Source organism: Juglans microcarpa x Juglans regia, chromosome 4S (assembly GCF_004785595.1).
Source record: "Juglans microcarpa x Juglans regia isolate MS1-56 chromosome 4S, Jm3101_v1.0, whole genome shotgun sequence".
NCBI classification, from domain to species: domain Eukaryota; kingdom Viridiplantae; phylum Streptophyta; class Magnoliopsida; order Fagales; family Juglandaceae; genus Juglans; species Juglans microcarpa x Juglans regia.
This window is the reverse complement of record NC_054601.1, coordinates 21432510-21452630: the sequence shown is the minus strand read 5'-3', so window position 1 is coordinate 21452630 and position 20121 is coordinate 21432510. Positions and strand designations below refer to the sequence as shown.

Genomic DNA, 20121 nt, shown 5'->3' with positions numbered 1-20121 from the left:
TTCTAAAACCATATGTATTGTTTTCGCCTTTTGTTTTACAATATATCTATGTTTTTTTGTGAATTAATTTAATGTAATACAGACCGAGTACGATGGGGAAGGCGGGAGAAGGAACAAGGGGCAAAAGGAGAAGATAACGGAGAACATACCTGGAGTTGGAAACAATGACCATCGAAATGATACATCATCTGCGACTACAGATGCATACGGCAACGTTATCCGCAAAGACGAATACGGCAACGTGATTCCTACGGACAAGTATGGCAACCCAATTCGCCACAACAGCACTACTCTCCAAGGTGGGCAGCAGCAGCAGCCGCAGCGTCATGACCTCTCCGTAAGTACTCCTCTCAGTACTACATGATAAACATATTTTTCTTTCCTATCTTATAGAACCTTATATATTGTTTTCACCTTTTGTTTTACCATATATCTATGTTTTTCTGTGAATTAATTTAATTTAATACAGACCGAGTACGATGGGCAAGGCGGGAGAAGGAACAAGGGGCTGAAGGAGAAGGTAATGGAGAACATACCTGGAGTTGGAAGCAAGGACCATCGAAATGATACATCATCTACAACTACAACGACTCCTACTACGACGGCTAGCGGTTACGGTGCTGGGGAACAGGCGCAGCATCATCAGCCTGCAGAGAAGAAGGGTGTGATGGAAAAGATCAAAGAGAAGGTGCATAGGTGTGTGTGAAATGCTCCTTTGTAACTTAGGACTGTATCATAATTAATGTACAGATCCTGTTCGTTGGAGGTTTGCTTAATTACAGGCTATAGCACGTCTTTAATGAGATGCATTCGTACGTGCATGCATATGTTGGGGTACTGTGTGTTGTACTTAGCTTTTGGTTTTTGGTTAATATGTTATGTCGTGCATATATAAGCAATATACTATCGGGCAATCCTAATTTACATGAGTTATTCTATGATAATACCCTAATTAATTAATTTATGTCATAATCCTAATTTGTATTTGAAGTTTGAAATGATATGCACATACATGGGGTAAGGTAGATCCTCCCAATAAGTTGATCCACCGTAGAACAGTGAAAATATGGAGGGCAATCGAAAGCAAGCCAATATTCCTGATCGATCTGATCCGATCTGTTTTTCTGGGGGATATATAATCCTTAGAACGTAGATGGGATCGAGTACTCTGTCATGTCATGATTTTCTGAAATTATATATATGTACGTATGTTTTTCTTATATATATGTATATGTTCATCTTAATGATAATCATGCATGATATTATTTAATATAGTTTATATAAAACAAATATTATAGTACTATTATATTTTTAAATAGTATTCAAGTAAACAGTATAATCGAAGTAAAATTATGTACTTATAATTTTATAATTATATGCGTTATGTCAGCTATATATACTGAAGATTATAAGAAAATTAATAAAATAAGTCTCAGCATAATGAAAATATCTTAGATATGTAAAAGGATAAAAAGAAAAATTAAAGAAAAGATGCTATTTGTACTTATAATTTTATGTATTAATGCGATATATAATTGAAAATCATAAGAAAATTAATAAAATAAGTCTTTACACATATAGATAATGAAAATATCTTAAATATGTAAAAAGATATAAAAAAATTGTAGTATTTTAATATGATAGAATATAAATTATAGTATTATAATATGATATAACATTTAATTTTTTTCTAGGATTCACTTGTCACCACAACACAATTTGTCAGGAAATTGTCACAAAAAATTACCAAAACGTCACTAAAGATATTTGGTGATGGTTTGAAACTGTCACCACGACCGTCATGCGTCACAGAAAAAAATTGGTGATAGTTTACTGTTGAATTGTAATTAAAAATATTTTTAGTGACGGTTGGAGGTGTTCTATTTGGTGTAACGTTTGAATGTTGTATTTTTTTGTGACGGTTGAGATCTGTAATAGAAAGTAACGTTCGAACGTTCAATTAAACGTTCGAACGGCAACCCGACCGATTGGCGCTCGAATGACAGAAGTTGACGTTCGTTAATTATAGTTTGAACGTATCATATTTACGTTCAGACGTTTATGCGCCCAAACGTTATTACAATAAATGTTCAAATTTTTGTTCAAACATTAATAGACCAATGTTTAAACGTAACGGGTTTAACGTTCAGACGTTATTTCAAATGTTAACAAAGAAGCGTTTGAACGCAAGTTGTACGTTTAGAGGTTTGTTAGAATATTAATCATTTAATCATTTATTTCAAATGTTAACAAAGAAGCGTTTGAACGCAAGTTGTACGTTTAGAGGTTTGTTAGAATATTAATCATTTAATCATTTATTTCAAATGTTAACAAAGAAGCGTTTGAACGCAAGTTGTACATTTAGAGGTGCGTTAGAATATTAATCATTTAATCATTCGAACATTTTGTTCGTTTAAGGGTGAGTACGTTCGAACGTCGAGGCCTACGTTCGAATGTTATTATATAATTTCGTGTATTCACATTCGAACATTGGTTCGAATGTGAACCAATGTTCGAACTTTTTTTAATTACATTCGAATGTACAGATCATAAATATTAATTTCATAAAATTAAAAAACATACAAATTGTATCATATTACACGCCATTAATTAACAACTAACAATGTCTCATAAAATTTCAAAATTAGATATTAAAATTAGTTATATATACCTTGATAAAATTGATAAAATTTATTTCTTCTTCTTTCCTCGCCCACCGCGATTTTGTTGCAACGTCATAACATGCTCTATTTGCACCATCATCTCCTGCTGCACTTGCTCTTGGACTTCACTGTGTATTTTTTCCTCTTGGTCTTTCTGTTGGTCCTACAAACTCGTTTTTAAATGAGACTATCACTCTAAGAGAGACTCTTAACTCTTAATGTCTCGACCTCATATACTCATTCTCGTGCCGTGCAACTTCTAAATCTTTGATAAGATTATTAATTTGTGAAGTCGTTGAGATTGAGGAAGATGAACATCTATACTTCAAAGATCGTCTCAAACCTCTTGCCATACTAGAATGAAGCTCGAGCACTTGCGTGAATATATCTATGTTACTAGGAGAGTATTCCCCAAAAGCTGACTACATCTCCATTATTTTTTCTTGTAATAAGTAACGTATTAAAAGAAATAGAAATAAAAAAAATAAATTATTCACATGTTACATAATTTATTTAACAAAATTAACACTGCATACATAATTATCTACAGCGGCAGGATCCATCCACTCATTACGCTCATTAGTGTGAGCAACATCATAGACATGAATGGGGGAAAAGTTTTTAGAATCATCATGTTTCTAACAAAGTGACATTAGCAATTTTAAAAAGATAATGTTAGTACTTTAATAAAATAATATCAGAAAAATAAATGAATTTTAGAATTTTTTAATTACCATTTTTTTAGTAAGACGGTGGAATGACCTTGAATCGGCACGATAGTGGACAGTCAGAGTGGATCTATTTAGTGCATTTATAGAACTCAAGTGCTACAAAATTAATTAAGAATGTTGATTGTAATATATAAACATATAAGATATAGAACAAATATGAATGTAAATATTAAAGGATATAAATGTAAAATACCTGATAATCTAGAGATGCGTAAAGATCATAACACTTTCTCCAATCATTTAACTTCATCTGCTGGAAAGGGGACTATGCAGCCTATTCCAATGTCTCAAACTTCTTGAAGTGGTCATGACATTGTCCCTTGTGACGTTGGAATAGTGTAGCTATCACTCATTGACAGTTCTCAAATTCTCGTTATAGCCAAAGTTGAGGTCGAATTCATCCTAATAAGTGAATCAAGTAAAAAATATGATATACTAGTCTAGGTGAAAAAAATGTATTCTCAAAGTAAACTTATCAACACACGGCTTCGAATGTGCTCCTTAATTTCATTCGGAACATCTTGTCATGAGCGCATATAAAATGGAGAATAAGCTCGAACTACTATACCAATATAGGAGGAAAGTGCTGCTGCGCTATTATCCACTCCTCCAGTAGAATTATCAGGAATGGTGATCTTGAGTTTTCCGTGCCTTCTATTTTTCTTAAGAGAGATGCCACGGGTTTAGCCACAACTGCGACGTGCAGATGCATCAACTATATGATAATAATATAATTATAGTTATATAGTTATTGAGATAAATGTATTTAATTATATAATTAATTATAAATGATAATATTTCCCTACTAGTAGGTGTCCTGGCTGTTGTTCTCTTACATGTTAACTTGATCTTCAGGAGCGGATTCCTAAGGTGAGGAGTCCTCAATGGATTCGGAATTTGGACTTGGTGGAGGCATATTTATTCGTTATTGTTTTGGCGGCATCCTTGAAAATGATTAATTATATCAAAGAAAATTAATTAGAAGAAATTAAGAAAAGTATAATATTTTATAGTCACCTATATGAATAAAATATTTAGTACTTTTATTCTTCATCTTCAGATGTATTTCCATGCTTGTTTCAGAATCTCCCTTAATAACATCTTCTTCATCATCATCAATCTCTTCTTTGTCTTCTTCGTCCTTCTTATCTACTTCCTCCTCGGATTCTGCTTCATTTTCTTCTTTTGACTCTTCTTCTTCTTCTTCTTCCTCATCACTTCCTTGAATTGAATGATCATTTAATACGGACGGATGGGACGTCATCTCTACACAAGAAGAGCAACTTGAGTGCATTGAGGTCAACAAACAAGTTAATACCCTCTCCATCTTCCTGGTATGCCTTTACAATCAGAATGTCTTTTTCATCTCCACTATTCTCGTAATCTGCACTTGTTCTTGCTTTATATATATTTCGATAGACAAATTTTTGTACGACTCGCTATGTTATCTCTCCACTATCTTCATCAACTCTTTTCATTGGATCAATCAAGTAATAGACTTGGGTAGCTTGACAAGCCAATACGAATGGATCATCTTCGTACCATTTAGATACAATATTGACACTCGTAAAATAATTATCCCTATATATCAAAACCCAACCACCACCTAGATCCCACCAATCACATTTAAAGACATATGTTACAGACTCACCCAGATATTTCAATCCGATAATATCACGTATGACAGCATAATAGTCACTATCATCTATTCCATAACTCCCATTGACCAACACACCAGAGATTTGAGTCTTTCTATTACGTTCACAATCCAGAGTAAGAAATCTATAACCTCGAACCGTGCATGCAGTGTATCGAAGTGCTTTATTTGAGAGACCACGGGCCAATGCATACAATTCAGAAGAAATTGATCCTAGATCACGAGCACGTTGTTCCAAAATCTAACAATTGAAATAGTATATATTTATTAAAAGTTACCTAGAGTTAAAAGTTTCAAAATGTAACATATATATAATTTTAGTTAATACACATTCTTCAAACTGTCCGGAAAATTCTTCCTCGTGTCTTGCCTCTATATTCTCTACGCCTTCGGTCCTAAGTTTGTCCATGTGCTCACTGTATATAAGTGCAAAAGAAGTATATTTTGAGCACAACAGTTATAGTTAAACATTTTTTAAACTAGAATTATTCAAAACATGCAATGACACACCTGAGATAGTCATCAATCTTCCGACAATTATTTAGCACATACCACCGAACTTTACCCAACTCTCAATCAATTAAATCGTAACCTGTTTGTGCACCCAAGGATCGTATATTCTGGAAAAACACTAATAGCTCACAAGAAGGCAGAGTAGCAAGATCAACATTTTGCTCTTGACGATTAAATCATGTCTCAACACCACGAAGATATAGACAACAAAATACTAACCATTCATTGTGTATATTGGCCACTGCTATTGAACTCTCAATTCTAGCTTTATTCCCAATAGTGTGCTTCTTTCGAACCAAATATCTTTCAACTCGATACATTCAACAGAACTGGACCAGTCCACCCAACAATCACTATTGAGGTAAACGTATTGCTAAATGGACCATGACATCAAAAAATGATGGTGGAAAGATCTGCTCAAATTTACATTGTATAGTAGCAATGTATTGTTCTAGTTTTTGCAATATATCTCGATTTACTACCCGAGCGCTCAAATCCTTAAAAAACATACAAAGTTCGGATATGGCGACACGTACATTAGATGTCAGCTTCCCACGAATTCCCACAGGTAAAAACTTCTGCAAAAATACGTGACAGTCATGACTTTTCAATCCACTGATTTTCTAGTCATCAGAGCTCACACATCTATCAATATTTGGAGCATAACCATCTAGCAACTTCACACCTTGCAACCATTTGCATAAGACCATCCTTTTCTCCCTCGTCATCGTAATACATGCATGAGGCATGACCACCCTATTGCCTTCCACCCGCAAATGTAGATTATGATTAATTTTCATTCTCTCAAGATCTTTCCTTATCTTGATCATGTTCTTGGTCTGTTTCTTAATGCTCATCAATGTAATCAATATATTATCACATATATTCTTCTCTATGTGCATTACATCCAAACTATGTCGCAACATGCAGGACGACCAATACGGCAAGTCAAAAAAATACTACGCTTTGTCCAATTCAATTCTGTTGCGCCTCGTTTTCTCTTGTTCTTTCCCCGACTTTTGCCAAAATTGTTCGCTTTAACGTGTACCAGTTGTTCCACTATCTCTTCTCCAGAAAACTCATTTGGTGCAATTTTGTCTTCTACTCTCTCATCAAACTTAGCACGTTCTCTTCTCCATGCATGATTTGCTGGTAGATAACGCCGATAACCCATGAAATACAACTTCTGAAAATATTTTAACCACTCACTAGCAGTTTCTTTATTACACATTGGACACGTTAACTTCCCTTTCATACTCCAACCGGAAAGATTTTCATATGTCGGAAAGTCATTTATCGTCCATATTACCACAACATGCATCTGAAAAGATGTCGACGTGGATGCATCATAAGTTCTAACGCCTGTTTCCCATAACTCTTTCAGTTCTTCAATCAACGGCTACATGAATACGTCAATGTCATTTCCAAGTGATCTCGGGCCGGGAATAAGTAAAGTTAACAAAAAGTTGGGTGCCTTCATGCACCTCCATGGTAGAAGATTGTACGGAATCAACACTACAGGTCAAGCGCTATAACTTGTACTCATATTCCCAAAAGAGTTAAATCCATCGGTTGTGAATCCCAGGTGCATGTTTCGAACTTTTATCCCAAACTCTAGGTATTGATTATCGAAAGATTGACACTCAAATGAGTCAGCTGGGTGCCTCATATATGCATCATCATTAACTCTTTTCTCCTCATGCCACCTCATATCATGAGTTGTTTTCTTACATATATATAGTCTTTGCAACCTAGGTCTCAAGAGAAAAAACCGCAATACCTTAACCGACACGTTTTTCTTACCCTTCATCCTCAACTCTCCGCATACAGGACATACTTGTTTCTCCTCGTTCTCCTTCCAGAACAAAACACAATCATACTTGCATGCATGTATGGACTTGTATTCAAATCCTAATCCATTTCTCAACTGTTTCGCTTCATAAAAGTTTTTCGGCAATGCTGACCCTTCGGGAAGCACCTCACTTAAATAAGTTCAATATCATGTTTATTGCTTTCATCAACATCCCACACAATGACTTAATGTGAAACAACTGCACAATAAATGACGTTTTGGAATGTTTTAGTACAGCTTGGATAAAGCTCGCGCTTTGCATCTTCCCACATTGCAACGAAATTTTCACAATCAGTCCCTCGGCCACTTGAGGCATTGTCGTCAACCTCATCCATAAACATCCTAGCTCCAATGTCACCCAATATCTCCTCCATCTCATCTTGCTCATAATCGTGATTCATGTGCCGCAAATAATTTAGATGATCGACCAATACATCTGTTGACTATTCATACGGCTCACCATGCATTACCCATCGGATATACCTCAGATCTATACCGTTCACAAATATATGACTTTCAATTTCATCCAACCCTATCGCACACAAATTTTTACACTCTCGACATGAACACTTAATGTAACCACGACTATCAGTAATGGCCCGTGCAAAATCAATGAAGGTTCTTACTCCACGCACATAGGGTACGTAATCATTTCCAAGTCTGTCGTCCAGACGCATCCAACTTTTGCCCATTTCTAAAAACATATATCTATTAATAACACGTATATAGAAAATTTACATGCATGCCATGCTCCAATTCTCATTGCTTTTTTGATAAGGTAGTTGGTCCTATCCCATTCGAGATTATATTATCCATATTGCACAAATCTTGTCACTCTACTACTTTCTACGTTAGTAGAAATTTCGACAGCACCTCCCTATAGTTCTTCAAATATACATGTTCACATAGAGAGATTGTGACCATACAAACAATATACCTAAAGCACAGTATAAGAAGATACCGAAACATCATATTAAACGTGGAGAGTAGGAGTAACAAAAATGTGCAATATAGATAATATAATCTCAAACTGTCCACGCTGGACAATTCAAGAATTAATGAACACATAAATATATACTAATTTCCAAACGGATCTAAGGTTATTTATGTAATGTTATACAATATCTATAAAAAAAAAATACTACAAACAATATCCTCATGTTGTTTGAATTAACAATATCAAACAAAATATTGTTATTAGTAGTGTTATATTATTAAACTAGAGAGAGATGGAAGAATATGTTCACAAGTTTCCTATCATGAGTAGATAACGAGAGAGAATAATCTTGAAGAAATATTTAAATTTTAGTCTAATTACATAATTGTCACAAACTCTCCGGTCTTGACAACTCTCAAGGTTGGAGAGACTACGACAGTCAAGCAATTAGACTAAAATTTAGTCAATCATTTACTATTATTATTCTTAAATTATAATTTTAATTGTTATTATATATCTTAGGACATTGTTAATTGATACCGATGTAATTTTAATTATTCTTATATAATTGTTATTATATAATTTTAAAGGTTATTATATAATTTTAATTATTATCATTCCTAAATTATAATTTTAATTGTTATACTTAATTGAGTGAGTTATTTATTTATATAGACAATAAATATATAATTTTTAAATAAGCATTTATTTGATCCTTATTTATTTACTCTCTAGTTTATTTTAAATAAGTATATTTACTTATTCCAACTCTCTACTTATTTGGTAGGTTTAAGATTTTTTTCTTGAAGAGTATTTTACTTTATTTATTTATATATATATATATTTAATAATATAATGGTTTAGAACCTCACAATGGTAAGAATATCTAATAAGTAATTATTAATTATAGTTATTATATGTATATTATACTTTATAGAGTTAAGTTATATACCTTTTTTTCTTTTTCTTTTTTAAATTAAGTCATATTCTAACTAAATTAGTATGAATATATTATATATACTTATTAAATATTAAATATTAATTCTCATATTAAATGTATATTAAATGTTTTTAATCTTAACCTAAATTAAGTTCCTAAACTTATAATTTTCTTGTTAAAATAAAAATTTAAAAAACACCAAAAAAATATTATATCAATAAATTCACATAAATTCACAAACTAAATACAATATGTTTATATGGTATATATTTCTAACCATATAAACATATTTAATAAAAATCTACAAACAATAATCACAACATATTCACAATATTCCTACAACAATATTTCTAAACATATTAATTCATCAATGAACATCATAAACTCACAAACTATTCACAAAATTTACAAACAATAATCACAATATTTCAAGAGTAAGGATAAAATCATAACAAAATGTATAAACATATTGCTAAAGTTTAGAAATATACCTAGCACTCACAATATCCTCTTACAAATCAAAAGCTTTCAACTTGTCAAAACAACCAATTCTTAAAAAAAATACAATACTAACTTATTAGAAACATAGATATAGAAAAAACATAAGGCAAATATCATAAAATTCAAAAAAATACAAAAGAAAAAGAGTTTTTCCTTACCAAAATCAATGGAGCTAGAGTTTCAAAATATTAACCCTCTCTAACTCAACTATCTCTCACTCTAATCCTCTCTGACTCTAACCCATGACCCTCTCTCACCGTCTCTCTCTCGGTTATTTTCGCACACGGGAGAAGCAGCAAAAATGAGTCTGCTTCCTCTCGTGCATGTATTCATGCAAAAACTAAATCATTAGATGTAACATTCGAATGTTTAAGTTGTACGTTCGAATGTTAAAATATCCTGCCCAATTTTCAGATGACGTTCAAACAAAAAAAAATTTCAGCTAAATTTTCTACAGATGACATTCAGACGTTAAATATACACGTTCGAACGTATATTCCTATGATAGAGCCGAAAATCAAGCGGAAAATTTCTCGTACTTTTATATTCATGTTCGAACATACGAAAATTTGACATTTGAATGTTTATAAATTCTCAGTAAATTTCATCGACTAACAGTTTAACAAAAACTTTTAACATCCGAACGTTTCAGATCATCACAAAGGTGCTGAAATTGAGCAAGAAATTTTCTGCATTTTTCTTCTCGTGTTCGAACGTATTATAATGTAACGTTCGAACGTAAATCGATTTCCTCTCATATATCTTGATTCACGTTCGCACGTTAAATTGAGACATTCGAATGTGGAAAGATCATCACAGATCTGAGGAAATTGTTGGGAAAATTTTCGCATTTTTTTAACGTTCGTATGTAAATAATGTACATTCAAACATTAAGTTAGGATGTTATTTAGTACATAGTATTTATGAATATAATAGTATTAATATAATAGTTATATATATATATATTCTAGATACTCATAATATTTATCTTGAATATAATCTCTTTTTATTTTTGAAAAGTTGAGAAAAATACTAACATTTTATGATTATTTTCTTCTTTCATATAATCTTGTTTTAGATATTCTTTGTTAATTTTAAATTCTTCTTTACTCAAAGTGTATATTTGGGCATAATCTCCAATCTCTTGTGAATCTGTTGAAGAAAAATGTTCATTTTCAGGATTATGAGAGGTGGATGCCAGGGAGAGTAATATTTAGAAGGAGATGTGACATTTGAAAAGTAATGATCCCACCAGCCTTTTAGTTGGCCATTTGGCCAATAAAACATATAACAATAATATGTGATATAACAATAATATAACAAAATAATCGCATGTGATTCTGATACTAAAGATGTAAATCCTAGATAATAATAGCTACTAATAATATTATATGATGATGACGATGATGATGATGATGATAATAATAATAATAATAATAATAATAATAATAATAATAATAATAATAGGCGGTATAACCAGCCATATGCATGAAAGCATGTAAAAGAGGCGATATAACCGACCATATGCAATACTAATATATGTTAATGTTATTTGTAATATTCTAACTTCTGCTCAATAAAATATGGTTTATGAAAAGATTATAAGAATGATTGTATGCCTTGTTATAAATGCATACAATCCTTTACTTATACTGTGAATTGTTTTTTCATTATATATAGTATTAGGGTATAGTACTAGTATATATCTAATAGTATTAGGATAAGTACTAGTAGTATTAGGATAATTTTATATATTATAAGATTTTACCATATAATATATTAGTATAGTATTAGTTTAATATTATATATTATATACTAATAGCATATAGTAATACTATTTCTATATAATTACTATACTATATAGTAATACTATATACTAATATATTAGTATTATTAATATTAGACAGTTAACTGAGAATTAGGGTTTGCTAATGGCAAAAACGGCATAATTAATAAAAATAGCAATACTAGGTTTTATGAATATAATAATAATATCACATATTTATGCTAAATCGCTTGATGTGTTTGATGTAATGTTATTTTAGACAACTTATTAAGAACATAAAATATTCTTAAAATCTAATATCAATTAGTGGGAATTAATTTTTATATTTTTAGCAAAATAGTGAAAAAATATATATGTTAATGTTGTTAGTAATATTCTAACTTTATAAAATGGTCTACGAAAAGATTATAAAAATGATTATATGTCTTGTTATAAATGTATGTATAAATGCATACATGAATTTAATTATACTGTGAATTATTTTTCCATTATATATATAGTATTAGTGTATAGTATTAGTATATATGATATTTAGACATAATTATATATGATATGAAAGGACAATCGTTTCTTAGGAAGTTGCAATCATCTTCTCATTCTTCTATTGCCGCTTGTCTACTATATGATATTTAGATATTTTGAAATGTATAGTCTTCTCTCATTAATTGATTGCATCAACCAACTCAAAGAACCAAACTGGGTGCACCTTGGTCTAGTTTGTGTAGGAACAATTTGGATTGAATTTGAACCAGCCTCCTACCATGGTTTGCACCACCACCCCATGCCACCTCCTTCTACACCCAATCACCAAGAAGTCCCATGACCAATATGAAAGATTTTGACTCATTTTTGCTGCCCAAAAACATCCAAAACCGAACTGATTTTCTGCCACCACAAAAACACCTTCATCCACCTGTTTTCAAGGGTGGTTTGAGGGATCTTCTTCCATCCAAATGATGTCTCATGACCTGGAGTCATCTATAGGACCCTTGCAGCTACTATGGACAGGAAATGATGATAGTTTAGGGCACTATTTCATTCTGCACAAGTGATCTTAGCTCATGCAAGCAAATCTGAAAATTTTTCAGATTTGAGCACCTCCCACTTCACCCAATCACCAAGCACACAAGTTAACATCCCTCACCCCTTGACCACCTATAAATACTTCCCTCCTCTTCTCATTTCACCCACACCATAGATCCAAGCATCATCTTGAGCCTTGAGAGCATTTCCCCCTCTTAGAGATCAAAAGAGTGCAAACCGAGTGAGTTTTGGTGAGTTCTTGAGTGTTCTTGTGTAAGGCAGTCTAGAGAGTTTGGAAGACCACGAAATTTGTAATTTTTCTTCATTTTGATCTTACCTAGCATTTCAAGTTTTGTTTCCAAGTGTTGGTACAAAATTTAGTTGAGTTTTGAGAAGGTTATGATGCTTAATGCAAAACTGGGTCAATTAAAGGAAGGTTCGAATGATTGAAAGTTTTTAATTGTAAATTTAGCTATGGCATGTCCTAAGCATGATTTTATATGATCTATCATTATCCTAACATGATTATGGAAGGTTAAATTTTTTATTAGAAGCATGTCATGATAGGTTTTAAATCTATGTTGTTTTGATTATCAAGCATGAATCGGTTTTAAGCATATCAATGATTACGGATTTCTTAGCTTTGATTAAGTGTTGGGATGAACTTGATTACTCAAGGATTAAACTTCATAATTTCTCTAAAGTTGTTAGTGATCATTAATGATTAAAGAAAATGTCATACGCATGCGTTCATAGGGATCAATAGTTGAAAATACACATAGACATCAACTAGGATGCAAGCTATGGGTTGGGACTAATTGGAAAAGTTTCATTTTAAATTTTTAAAATATAAGGGCATAGATTGTTTTAGAATGCCAAAAATATGAAGTTCATAAAATTTGCTTAAATTTGGAGTTCGTTTGCAATTAGTGAAAAGTTATGGCCTAAATGACAATTTTTTAAAGTCTAGGGGTATTTTTGTAAGTACCTAATTTTTGAAGCCTTTGATTTTGAACCTATCCATAAGAGTATTAACCCTAACTTAGTATACACATGATTTACATAGTTAAGACGCTAATTTCAAATTTTTCCGAAAGTTTGTAAGTTGGCCTCTAACTTACACCTTGATAAATTTTTTATGAATTATTGATAAATGCTTCACTTATTCTTCAATTATCATTTTGAGCATAATTTATCATGTTATATGACACATTGAGTGCATACTTACATAACATATGACATTTTCACCATTTTTACATTTTACATTTATAAAAGTCATTTTTTTGCATGAAATTTACTATATTTGCACATGTCATGAAAAATAATTTTTTTAAAGCATAGCATTCCTCTGTCCACTCTGAAGTATTTAATAATGGAGTGGTAACCCCCAAGTTGACGAAGAATAATCAACAGGCTTCGAATGATTTCTTTTTAAAGAATGCTAGAGCAAAGTCAACATGTTATGACACCTAACGCTGGTGGGTGTACACGTTATAATTTTTATGATTTTATGTTATTCTCCAATGCATTGAAAACGAGTCTATTGACAATGTAGTTTCAACGTAAGTTATACTATGGTTATCGACAGATACTCACTGTGCATATAGGAAACTGTGGCATTATCACACGTTATGTTATTAATTAAGATAATAATGTAAGTCTATGATGATGAAAGTTTACGATGAAATTTTTATAAAGAAGTTGTATCTTTTCAAAAATGATGATGAAATTACTTACTAAGTAAAAACTCGTGTCTTCATATTTTTAAGAGATGTTGAGGAATCTGGATGGGTTACATGCATACTGATTTTCTGAATCTCATGCATTGCATATTTATCATTTTTTATGATTGATTTATCTTTATGTCAGTTAGTTGTATAACTTATTGAGATTTCGAGTAAATCTGACCCTTTTTATGGGACTACTATCATTCCACTCGGAATGATAGAAGTTACGTCAGGGATCGACCAAGATGAGATTAATAGAGCACTGGATTCGCATGATTGAGGAGAAGCTGGATCTGGAGAGAAAGTTGGACTTAATTTTAATGTTCATAACCCAAGTCCTTTATGCTTTAGATCGCATGAAAAGAATGATATGACTTTGTATATAAGTCTATGCCACTTTAGTATTTTGAACATGATGATTATCTAATGAAGTTGAGATGTTTTAGTTATTCTGGCATATTTTTCACCTTAATCTTTTATTTCTACTACGATTATTGCATACTATGATGCATTGCATATTAATTGTCATGAACGAGAGTATGTAACCTTATGTTGCATGTACCGACACTCTAAATCTCCATTTCATCCCAAGTGGGGATTGGTGGCGTCACAATGACATTTGCTTTGGATGAAGAAGGGGCTTGAGATTAGTTGATGTGGGCAGTGGAGTGTGGTGATGCAAGTTTCAGCTTGTGTCATCACTTGTGCAGGTGAATAGTGTTCAAACACTTCATCATTTCTGTATTTTAGGTCCTACCTTGTGTTATGTGGGTGCAGGAGCTTCCATAGTGCATAAATTTGAAAACAAAAGTGCAAAAATACAAGTGAGGTCATGCTACATTGTCGTCGGTAGGGTCTTCAAAAACTGTCTAGCTTTCATCACTTGCTTGCCTCATCTTCTTTTCTTTTGTCCATGGATGTGCTATGTAGGTATGATGACACTTCTTGATGGCCTTTTCAGGTGGTGGAAGGTGGAGGGATCGGCTGCCAAGTGATGATGTGTGTGCAGCTCATGGAAGGAAATGAAGTGAAGTGGGTGCCGAGTGGTTCATTGTGCCATGGCCAATCAGTCTTGGCAATTGTTTAGGGGAAATTTGGTCAAAATCTTATGATTATATGAGGGACTTCTAAGGGATTGGAGGGAAGAGGGTGGTGGCGTGTGGAGTGGTTCAACAAAGAGCAGAAAATTCAAAAAAATCCCAAGGTCACTCAGTTTGGTTTCAACTAAGTTTCTTGAGGAATTGGTTGGGTTTTAAGCTTGGTTTCTTGATGCCATTTCATCCATTGCTAAAACTGAATCTTAAGAGATGACATGAGGTGTGAATATTTAAATTTTCCTTGAGAAAATGGTGGAGAAGGCATGGGTTAGAGGCTGATTTGGTGCAATGCACATGAAGGTACACCTAGGTGCCGATTGGTGATGATTTGGGCATTTACATGGCTTTGCTTCTATTGACATGTATTGGGTCAAGTTTAAACTTCTAAATTAGTCTAAGATAAATGAAAATCATTAATAGAAACAAAAAATTTCAAATTAAAAAAATGTGGGAAACAAATTAAAGAAAAATTAAGCTAAAAACATAGTTTAAAGGTTACTAATCATGTGTGAAATGATTAGTGCGTCTTAACTCAAGTTAGAAGCTTAACTATGGTTAGGTGGGAACCCTTGGGGTGTTTTGCACATCTTGGGCTTGAGGGAAACCAAAGTATGGTGTATGTGGGAAACCAAAGTATGGTGTGGGTTATTGAGTGGATCATATGTCCAAATTTGAGAGCTCATCTAAGCCCTCAAAAGCCTGCCAAGTTTGGGTTCAAATAACGTGTTTTTCTATGGTTAGGTCAAAGGCCTCACTCTCACCAAGTTAGGCCCAAAAGTTTGAAGCCTTCCATTTAGGCCTAATTTCTAAGGTTCTTCAAGAGGGGCTTAAATCTTTATAAATCCAAATGGGTCTAGACTTATGGCACCTATTCCTAGCCTATAACATTCTTACTGATTGAGACCCTTAATTAAACACTCTTAGGCTTACCCCTAAATCCAACCATACTTAGCCCTTTATGCTTAGCCCACTAATAATGCCAAGACACTATTGGCTTCTTGGTAGTTATTCTAAATATAAGATACTAGAAATCTTCCAATAATTCTAGCTAAACCCAAAGTGTGATTCTTAAGTTAAAAAAAAAAAAAAAACAAACAAATCCCTATAAGTTTTCCAAAAATATAATCATCATCTTATGCTAACTAGAATTAATTAAGGAAGCATGCTCCAATGGCTTTTATATTTTTAAACATAAACATGAGAAATGAGATTTGATGGAATTGCAACAAAAATCAAGGGATTTGGCCTAAGTATGTTTCGGTCTTGTCATGACTCACATAGTTGTGATGTGTTTTAATTTTTTTTTTTCAAATTTGATATTTGGTTTTAGGATAAAATTTACATTCTTAATGTAAATTTTGGTGAGTTTTAGAGTTAGGAGGTGAAATCCTTAAGTTATGGGTAAAATGGTCACTTTTCCACAAGTTAAGGGGTAAAATGGTCTTTTTCCTCGAAGATAATATTTTTATCTTTCTAGACTGTTAGTGATGAGTTTATGACGTTTAGAAATCTCTACTTACAGTTTCTCGTATTTCACACATTTTTATCCATCACGCAACGATCATTATAAGTTAGCTTCTAACTCACTGTCAGATTATTGTGTATGTGTGTTGGTAAGTGAACATTTTTCTATGTTCTTATGTTATTATATATGACATGGTATGCCATGTTACTACATGTATGTCTATTACACATTATATTCTATCACATAATATTTATCTGTTACACATTATATTATGTCACGAAAGATTTATCTATTTCACATTATATCAAGTCACGAAACCTTTGTCTGTTTCATGTTATATCATGTCATGAAATGTTTGTCATGTTATGTTATGTTATGAAATGTTTGTATATTTCATGTTATGTCATGTTACGAAGTGTTTGTCTGTTTTATGTTGTGCCATGTCATTCATCTCACATAAAAGTCACGTTAGGTTATGTCATGTCACCTGTCATTCCATTTCACGTCACATTATGTCTCGAGTTTGAAGTATGTCTCCAAAACAACGTTTTCCAAGTCTAGTTAGGTTACATCAATGTACAGTCAAAATATTGTTCAAGTCATTATTATTTTGAAACATTGTGGCAACCCCATGAGACAAGTCTACACTATAATGGAAATCCCATAAGACAAGACAACATCATCATGGTAATCATGTGAGACAAGGACATTACATAGATGAGATGAGAAATTTGTGAATAGTAGTGAGTTATTTGTGAATAATAGTGAAATTATTTGAGTTAGGATTTTTTTGAGGTTTTGAGAAATGAGAGCAAAAAAATTGAATAAAATAATTATAAAGTTAAAAGAGAGTTAGATTATATTTTTTTAACAATTTTTTTTTTTGTAGATTTGAGAAAGTTGAATTATGTGTTTTATTTAAAAGTTTGAAAAAGTTGAAATGATTAGGTAATGATTAGATGAAAATTTTCAAAATTAAAAAACTTGAAATTGAAAATTGTTTGTATTTAAATAGTACATATTTGAACATTAAGATGAGACGAGACGAGATGATTTGAAAAGTTTGAAAAATAAAATCTAAGCCTAAATCTAATAAGCCTAGGTTAGCCGAAAGATATTATTTTTTATTTTTTTTTTGTAACAACCAATATCTTCATTAAGATAAAAACGATTACAAACATTTATCAAGGTTTGAGAATGAAAGTCTGAAATACATTCTCACCACATTTTAAAATTATCAACACTTCAAATATTTTAAGTAAGTTTATGAGCTGCCCTATTATCCTCTCTATACACATGTTTATGAGATCAAGCCTAAACTAAGCCTAGGTTAGCCGAAATATATTATTGATAAAGAATGCAAGGTGCTCCTATTTTTTCAAGATAAGAAAAGGTAGATGAAATACTTGAAGCCAATCTTCAAAGTACCAATCCCTACGGCACTAAAGTAACCCTGCCCTGGAATTTGTAAACCTGTAGTTGTATAAATGATTTTTTTTAATAATATGAAATTTAATAGCTATTGGAACAATATTCAAGAACCAGCATTCCAGAGGTGTCGGCAGACCTGATTATGTGTACGAACATGCATGACGACAGAATTGTTACACGTGCCGCGTTACAAATTGCTAAATGTGCCACGTTATTACTCATCGCCACGTGTACTCATTGTCGGCGAGGAAACTTCATCTCAAACCGACGTGTTCGGATATTTTTCAGCTTCTATCACTTCCACGTGGCCATGAGTAATAACGTACTCACTCTTAATCCATCCTATATCAATCCAAAGAACATTCGCAGCTAGCTAGCTTACCTTTATACACTATTTCGTTAAAATTCTCAGCCTTTGCTAGTGATTTTGTTGCCGCTTGTTAACCTTGAAAATGGCACATTTCCAAAACAAATACGGAGCAGCCCATAGCACAGATGCATACGGCAACGTCATCCGCAAAGACGAATACGGCAACATGATTCCTACGGACGAGTATGGCAACTCAATCCGCCACAGCGGCACTACTCTCCAAGGTGGGCAGCAGCAGCAGCAGCCTCATGACCTTTCCGTAAGTACTCCTCTCAGTACTACATGATAAACGTAATGTTCTTTCCTATCTTCTAAAACCTTACATATTGTTTTCGCCTTTTGTTTTACAATATATCTATGTTTTTCTGTGAATTAATTTAATGGAATACAGACCGAGTACGATGGGCAAGGCGGGAGAAGGAACAAGGGGCTGAAGGAGAAGATAACGGAGAACATACCTGGAGTTGGAAACAATGACTGTTGAAATGATACATCATCAGCGACTACAGACAAATACGGCAACGTTATCCGCAAAGACAAATACGGCAACGTGATTCCTACGGACGAGTATGGCAACCCAATTCGCCACAGCGGCACTACTCTCCAAGGTGGGCAGCAGCAGCAGCAGCAGCAGCAGCAGCGTCATGACCTCTCCGTAAGTACTCCTCTCAGTACTACATCATAGACATATTTTTCTTTCCTATCTTCTAAAACCTTATATATTGTTTTCACCTTTTGTTTTACCATATATCAATGTTTTTCTGTGAATTAATTTAATTTAATACAGACCGAGTACGATGGGCAAGGCGGGAGAAGGAACAAGGGGCTGAAGGAGAAGGTAACGGAGAAGATAGCTGGAGTTGGAAACAAGGACCATCGAAATGATACATCATCTGCGACTACAAAGACTCCTACTACGACGGCTGGCGGTTACGGTACTGGGGAACAGGCGCAACATCATCAGCATGCAGAGAAGAAGGGTGTGATGGAAAAGATCAAAGAGAAGGTGCGTAGGTGTGTGTGAATTTGAAATGCTCCTTTGTAACTTGGATTAGACTATCATAATTAAGGTCCAGATCCATTTCGTTGGAGGTTTGCTTAATTTCAGGATAAAGCACGTCTTTAATAAGAGATGCGTACGTGCATTCATATGCTGGGGTGTGTAGTATGAGCACACTCTTCTAGCATAATAAATATAATACTGGCTTAATGTATATTGCTGTACATAGTTTTTGGTTAATATGTTATGTCGTGCATATATAAGCATATATACTATTTGGCATTAATTAATTTATGTCATAACCCTTTGTATTTGAAGTTTGAACTGGTCACTGCAACAAATAAGGTCCTTTAGAATGAAAATTTTTGTTCTAAAAAACTGGCATTTCATCCCAAAGTATATTTTGGGATGAAAAAAATTGTTTCAAG

At 33.0% G+C, this 20121-nt stretch overlaps 1 protein-coding gene across 14 annotated transcripts in view; it reads left to right on the top strand.

Annotated features, from left to right (window-relative positions):
• LOC121262318 (mesocentin-like) overlaps positions 1–20121 on the top strand; it is a 227672-nt gene that overhangs the window by 121115 nt on the left and 86436 nt on the right. The window contains exon 10 of one of the 14 annotated variants that reach the window (XM_041164751.1): positions 19085–19188. The exons of 12 other annotated variants lie outside the window; for them this stretch is intronic. The gene's annotated coding sequence lies outside the window, so the exon portion shown is untranslated. Of the gene's footprint in view, positions 1–469; positions 557–19084; positions 19189–20121 lie in introns of those variants that run through there. One more of the 14 variants, XM_041164750.1, reaches the window with a different exon arrangement.